The sequence below is a fragment of the Sinohyriopsis cumingii genome, chromosome 10, assembly GCF_028554795.1.
Source record: "Sinohyriopsis cumingii isolate HCF-2022 chromosome 10, ASM2855479v2, whole genome shotgun sequence".
Classification (NCBI taxonomy): Eukaryota; Metazoa; Mollusca; class Bivalvia; order Unionida; family Unionidae; genus Sinohyriopsis; species Sinohyriopsis cumingii.
The window spans coordinates 97,038,093-97,046,133 of NC_142970.1; the positions used below are offsets into that span (position 1 = coordinate 97,038,093).

The following is an 8,041-nucleotide window of genomic DNA, read 5'->3' on the forward strand; positions in this document are numbered from 1 at the left end:
GCCATTGGATGTCCATGCGTTATGGCTCCATTTGCAATTTTATGGCCCACAGGTCAGGAGTTAATTTTACTTATTACCGCCATTTGTAGTAAGGATCATATCCCTAAATCGTCGACCTACGCAGTTTTATCAGAAAAACAAAAATAAAATCTTATTGGTTTCGATAGAGGTGGATTATTAATATATATTTTTAAATCAATCGCAGTTGCACATTCTAAAAGCCCTTATTTTAAAATTGGCTCTGTAAAATATTTATTTAAGGACATTTTTCAACTACGTTTTATTCAAGGACAATTTAGTAAAATCTTTTTCTGAGAACTCATGTAACTTAAAAGTATCAAAACATATTCAAAGTGATAAAGACTTTCCTACAAACGAGCAATCGACTTTTCTCAGGCAGAAGCCATACCGAATAGATATGTGGTATATGTTAAGCATTTTAAAATATATACATCACATTTTGAAAAAGAAACTGTCAATATTTTAAGATATGTCCAAAAAAGTATAATCCAAATGATGTATTGCCAGTTATGATAGATCTCACGTTTGCGTAGGATTTTGCGGTTATTACTCACATCTGAAGGCGGTATGCAGCTAAAATTATCAACGCGTGACAAGGTCTTACAGTCATCCGTATGCAATTTGTAATTTCTAGTCAGGATCTCGTGTACGTATGTGCCAAATAGACCTTGAATGCAAAGAACTTTTATTTTTTTACAAGACACAAGAAAACATCAGAAATGGCATATTATTATTAGACCACATCCGTAGAGTGCCCATGTTTCCTAACACATCCATCGCTTACTGCCAAAGTAGCAAAGGTGTTATCAGTTCTATCATTGCCGGTAGTATAGTTGTAATGTATAATTCAAAGTTTGTTTTTTATTTTTATAATATTCTAATTACGCTGTAGTTAAATGCAGACTATTATTTTTGTAGGGTTCGAACCATTTATATTTTTTTGCTTTCGTATTTCTCCTATTCAGTGCTGTTTCTATTATAACAAGAAAGGTATCATACTTTTTGAATTAAAGCAGAAGAGATTTGTTTTAAAACTATATTTAAGTTAAACTTTTAATTGCCAACTTTCACTGGACTAATCACCCAAATGACCATAATTTGCTGCTCCTCTAGCAACGAAATATTGAAGATAATCTTGAAGGTAATACTGAAGGTCATTTTTGGCTTCAGAAAACGCTGCCATTTTAAATAAGACTGCAGATACATAAAGCAAGTCCGCGTTACCTACAATGTAAACTAAATTTAAGTCACGACCAGACAACGTAAGATAAATCTTTGCGACAACGTTACATGTCAATCGCCAGGCAAATAAATCTAAACGGAAATATTGCCACCAACGTTAAATAAACCTTGACGGGTCACATAAATCGTAAGGGAAGTAATAAATACCAACCTTAAATAAATTTTAGACAGGCACACAAAGCTTAAAGAAAACATTACCACCTACGTTAAATAAACCTTGACCAGGCGAAGCAAACCTAAGGGATGCCTTAACAACATTGTTAAATAAACATTGGACAGGTACAGAATATTTAAAGGATATCGTACCAACAATGTTATGTAAACATCGAGCATGCACAGACACAGACAATATAAGTCCCAATTACAACATTAATCTCTGTAGGCCACGGACGACATAAATCCTACTGAAAACAAAAACGTTTGCCTGACACAAACGTAAGATAAGTCCTACCAACAACAGTAATCTCTTTCAAACACTTTCAGTATAAAACAAATCTCAACAATAGACAACCTCATATACATACAAACCGAAGGCAACTGAAGATACATGCCACAAAATACTTAAATTAATCTCAGCAAAAAATAGCATCTAAGTTAAATCTCAACAACCTTACACGTATGTTAAATCTCAGCAACCTTACACCTATGTTAAATCTCACCAACATAACACGTATGTTAAACCTCAGATACCTTACATGTATATTAAATCCCATTAACTTTAGACGTATGTTAAATCTCGGCTGCCTTGCACGTATGTTAAATCTCAGCAACCTTACACATATGTTAAATCTCACCAACATAACACGTATGTTAAATCTCAGATACCTTACATGTATATTAAATCCCATTAACTTTAGACGTATGTTAAATCTCGGCGACCTTGAACGTATGTTAAATCTCACTAACCTTACACGTATGTTAAATCTCAGATACCTTACATGTATATTAAATCCCATGAACCTTACACGTATGTTAAATCTTGACGACCTTGCACGTATGTTAAATCTCACTAACCTTACACGTATGTTAAATCTCACTAACCTTACACGTATGTTAAATCTCACTAACCTTACACGCATATTCAGTGTCAGCAACCTTATATGGATGTTAAATTTAAGGAACATTTCACGTATGTTAAATCATAGTAACATGGGATGTATGTTAAATCATAGTAACATGGGATGTATGTTAAATCATAGCAACATGGGATGAATGTTAAATCATAGCAACATGGGATGTATGTCAAATCATAGCAACATGGGCTGGATGTTAAATCATAGCAACATGGGGTGTATGTTAAATCATAGCAACATGGGATGTATGTTAAATCATAGCAACATGGGATGTATGTTAAATCATAGCAACATGGGATGTATGTTAAATCTTAGCAAAGTTATCTGTATGTTACATCTTGGCAACTTTACATGGATGTTAAATTTAAAGAATATGTTACGTATGTTAAATCTCAGCAGTATCATTTGTATGTTAAATCTTAGCAACCTTACATGTATGCTAAATCTCAGCAACATAACACGTACGTTAAATCTCAGCATCCGTGCACACATATATTAATAATCCCGCTAAAGGAAATAAAGTCATACTTTTTAACATCCCCACTCACTCGTTTACTCGTGACATAACACGTGACTGGTCTGTGTATTATTTGCGAGGTAGGATGATGTATCTCTGTTGACAATCAATATAGTATTAAAACAGTTTAATAAATGTGTTAATAACCCTATCGAAAATCAATATAGTATTAAAATATATTAATAAATCTAATTAATAGCTCTGTCAAAAATAACTATATTAGTAATATAGTTTAAAAATATGACTAACATATATATCAATGTTATAACACTGTAATAGACATCTCATTTTATCGCAATGACATCATAATTTCGAAAAAAGTATTACGAGTTCTGAAAAACAAAATATGGTTCCTCTTAGGAAATTAACATGGACAGACTACAATTAAGGCCACGTGTAAAACAAATATAATTTTGTTCTTAGTTGAATTGGTTATCAAATCCCTTGATATGACCTTTATGATCTGAATTGGTTATCAAATCCCTTGATATGACCTTTATGGCTTGAATTAGGCTTTACAGAGACTAATTAGAGTGAACTGTAATTAGGTAAATCATAATTCTTCCCATAGGGCATTGACAGGCTGATGTAGGAAATGATAGCGTTGCTTCATTATCGAATACAAAAACAAACGAGGTTCATCCGGGTTAGATTATCAGGATGATATGATCTCAAATAGATAATCGTTCCAGAATTCCTTTAACCGTAGATGGTGGGTTGGGTATTATCATATCATAGAACTGGCAAATATATATTCATGCAGATAAAATTCCCTCAGTTTTGTTAATTAATTTATTACACTATATTTCTAGAGATAATGCATTTGTCAGTACGTCAGTATATTATGTTGGTCCCTACGTATATACATAATTAAATGAGCTGTAATATATATGTACAGTGTCTTAACATACAAAGGACTCCCATTTGGGACTGCAATGTACAAGTACGCGACACAAATTTCATATAATAATACATGCATGAAGTGCATATATTTTCTCAAGACTGTTATGCATTGTATCATTTAATATACGTTCTGTTCTTTGTAGATTATTAGATACCTTTAAGAAAGAAATGACCATAGTAAGAATGGTGATGTGCTAGCCATGTGCATTGGGAACATATTAATGAATTGTGTATGTCACAAAGTGTCACTGTTAATGTATTCATAAGCTGTGTTGGCCTAATTGTATATTTGAATGAACCACATGAAAGCAAAATACCTTTAGTATGCATTAAAAACAACACAAAAATCATCTACAAGAACCTAACAAGGGAAAATGTGAGGGATAGAGTTTAATAGGTTGTACTATAGTAAACACTATATTGTAATGTTTGGCATTACAGAATTTATCTTGTATCAAAACGTAATCCTGCCTTTCCTTCAATACAAAACTAGAACCAATGTGTTAGGAGCCTTGAGATCTGATACTAAATAGCACTCTTTGAACAGGTCAAGGCTCACATGCAATATAATATACTTTTTGGTTATTTTCGTAAAATATGGATTTGTTTTCTACCTGTCTAATGCTTGCTGTTTGTTTACCTTTTCTTCAAAATGAAGTTTGAAACTAATTAAGCTAATGCTCTTTCTACCTTGACCTAATTCGCTCACTATAAAGGTCACGCCTATCTTTTCTCACTCATTTCCTCCACCTAGCTGAACTAATCTTCACTGTAAAAAGAGCAACTCAATACGTACAAAAAAGAAAACAAAGTGATGAGACAGTGAAGTGAGTTATATGGACAAATGCACATTTTGTAATTTTAATTTTAGTTAATTTTGCAATATAGGCACAAAAACAAATATAGCAAAGTGAGAAATGTCTGATTGCATAATTAGCACGATACTTAGTAAACAATCATTAAAATATTGTCGGTTACAAAGTTTGTATTTTGTTACTTAGTGGCAACAATAAAATCGGTAGAGGTAAACAATGACACGGACACAAAATCAAGACATGGGTTAAATTCTTGTGTGATATGCATTGGGTTGTCTCTACTACACCCGTGACTTATATGTGATATGCATTGGGTTGTCTCTACTATACCCTTGACTTATATGTGATATGCATTGGGTTGTCTCTACTATACCCTTGACTTATATGTGATATGCATTGGGTTGTCTCTACTATAACCGTGACTTATATGTGATATGCATTGGGTTGTCTCTACTATACCCGTGACTTATATGTGATATGCATTGGGCTATTTGTACTATACCATTTACTTGTGTGTGATATGCATTGGGTTGTCTTTACTATACCTGTGACTTATGTTTGATATGCATTGGGTTATTTGTGTTATACCAGTTACTTGTGTGTGATATGCATTGGGTTGTCTTTGCTATACCTGTGACTTATATGTGATATGTATTGGGTTGTTTCTACTATACCAGTTACTTGTGTAGTACATCTGTTTGTGTGATATGCATTGGTTTGTTTGTACTATACCCTTGACTTGTGTAGTACATCTTTTTGTATGATATGCATTGGGTTGATCGTGCTGTACCAGTTACTTGTGTAGGACATCTTTTTTGTGTGATATGCATGGGGTTGTTTTGTACTATATCCGTAACCTGTGTAGTACATCTGTTTGTGTGATATGCATTGGGTTGTATTTACTATATCCGTGATTTGTGTAATACATCTGTTTGTGTGATATGCATTGGAATGTTGGTACTATACCCGTGATTTGTGAAGCACATCTGTTAGTGTGATACGCATTGGGATGTTGGTACTATACCGTGATTTGTGAAGTACATATATTTGTGTGATATGCATGGGGTTCTTTGTACTATACCCGTGACTTGTGTAATACATCTATTTTTGTGATATGCATTAGGTTGCTTGTACTATACGTAACTTGTGAAGTACATCTGTTTGTACTATACCCTTGACTTGTGAAGTACATCAATATGTGCGATATGCATGGGGTTGTTGGTACTATACCCGTGACTTGTGAAGTACATCTGTTTCTGTGATATGCACTGGGTTGTTTGTATTATACCCGTGACTTGCGAAACACATCTAATATGCATAACCATTTATTTAGATTCAACGTACATTCTGCATTTGTTTCCATTATCAATTGTTTCGAGAGTACAGTCTAAAACAATTCAAGTGATCATCCCATAAACTGATCTTGTACAACATCCATAGCAAAATCTTTGTTCTCATTATATACCTCATTAAACGTCCCATTAGTTTAACATTGTTAAGTAAAATATTCACCGCTTCCTTATATGCTAATATCGTGTTCTCATTCGATGTATGTGTGTATGCATGTATGTATGTATGTATGTATGTATGTATGTATCTATGTATGTATTGTTATGAGATGTGAAGAGAGAGATCCTAGGACAAAAGAAAATAACCATCTATACCTACTAAATGACTATCTTAGTGAACCATTTGTTTCTATATGCAAGAGTGACGACTAGATATAGGTGTAATCCAAAACGACATTGTATGATATCTACTTTAGCCACCACCAAAATCCAAAGACTACAAATTGCAAGAAAAGAAATGGAGAGACAGAGACAGAGATATAGACAGAGAAAGAACACATCACACTAACCTTGGATACAATGTATCAATCAGCAGGTTCATGAGCATGTTCTGTTTCACTAAACGGTGCATTTGTAGTCACTCAGAATAACATTGTTTTATCCCGTATTTGGAATCTCACGAAACACAGCGACTTCAAAATGAATATCAACCCTTATTTTGAGGTATTACCCAAGCCCGATGGGAGACACTATCCTGATGAAGGTTCCTGCTGAAAATGCGGGAATTCAGAATAGCTTCATGAATCATCCCGTCAGGCAAACAACAGTTACCAGACTCTCAAAAGCCGGAGTGTCAGCGAATAAAATCATGCAGCTCACAGGACACAAACGTATTTCATCAGCCACGGCTCACGACTCTCAACTAAATGCAAATGAGCAGAAGGAATATATTTCAGTCATGAAAAACACTACTGTACAAATCTACCCCTCCCCCAATGTGTACTTCTTCGGCTGTGACAGCAGTATCTAAAGATGACCAAGTCGCCAACAAAGACAACATTCGAGGTATTATTTTCAGGCGCACGTTGTCATAATTATACCTTCAGTTTCCACCGATGTATTGAGTCATTTTTTCCTCATATAAATATTTGTTTTTCTTATCAATATTTCGCTGTCCTTCTTTGGCAACATAACATTCCAAACTCTTTCATAAGCTTTTTTTCACTCTTGACTCGCACGTTCATAGTATTAAAACAGTGCATGTTAATAAGCTATGCTCATGTTTCATTCATAAATTGAAAATCAGGTAAAATATAAAACCAAACGATTTTATTGTTTCAATTGTATTATTCCTTTAATATAACAGAACGATTAATATGCTTGTTATTAAGTATATAATAAAAATATTATTGCCTGAGTATTGAAAAATATTGGTCCCTCGTTCATGTGCCGTAGGATGCCCGAGCTTGCGAGTATTGTAAAGCATCACACCATATGGAATTTGAGGCAAAATATTTTCTTCAAAACAATTCCAAAGCACAATGATACCCTTACATGTTCATTTATTATCACCAGCTGAGATCCTGATTTTGGGTTATACTATCAGTGATCCATAAATAACCCACGACTTGACATCATATGTGAGTATTCCTTAGCAAAGCTTTTTTTGCACTATCTGTACCAACAGTATCACGTATGGGATGGAAAGGATTATTTATACAGTACCGTGTTATTTTTAATATATTTTTTCGCTTATATGTATGTATGTATGTATGCATGCGTGCGTGCGTGCGTGCGTGCGTATCTATGTATGTATGTATGTGTGCGTATATATGTATGTATGTATGTATGTATGTATCTATGTATGTGTGTATGTATGTATGTCTGTATGTATGTATGTATTTAGAAAAATCAGTATTAAAAATGAAAATAATAATCAACGGAAAGTAGAAAAAACAAGACAAGAATCAAGTGAAATGCCGTATCCTTGCTAACAAGCTTTGCTTTAATAAACCACGTTTTGATAAGCCATGCTTTGAAGACCAAGCTTCCATAAGCTATGCTTTTATAAGCCAAGACTTGATAAACAAATACAGGATCAAACCATATAACATTACATTTTGATACAATCTTTACGTTGCCGCAGTTATACGAAGGATAAAAGTGACTTCATATTATCCG

At 33.8% G+C, this 8,041-nt stretch overlaps 1 protein-coding gene across 2 annotated transcripts in view; it reads right to left on the minus strand.

The window, feature by feature from the left end:
- LOC149790625 (cardioacceleratory peptide receptor-like) overlaps positions 1–6,689 on the minus strand; it is a 132,226-nt gene extending 125,537 nt beyond the window's left edge. For both annotated transcript variants that reach the window (XM_089972738.1, XM_089972743.1), the window contains exon 1: positions 6,430–6,689. The gene's annotated coding sequence lies outside the window, so the exon portion shown is untranslated. The remainder of the gene's footprint in view (positions 1–6,429) is intronic.
- Positions 6,690–8,041: the final 1,352 nt, after the last annotated feature.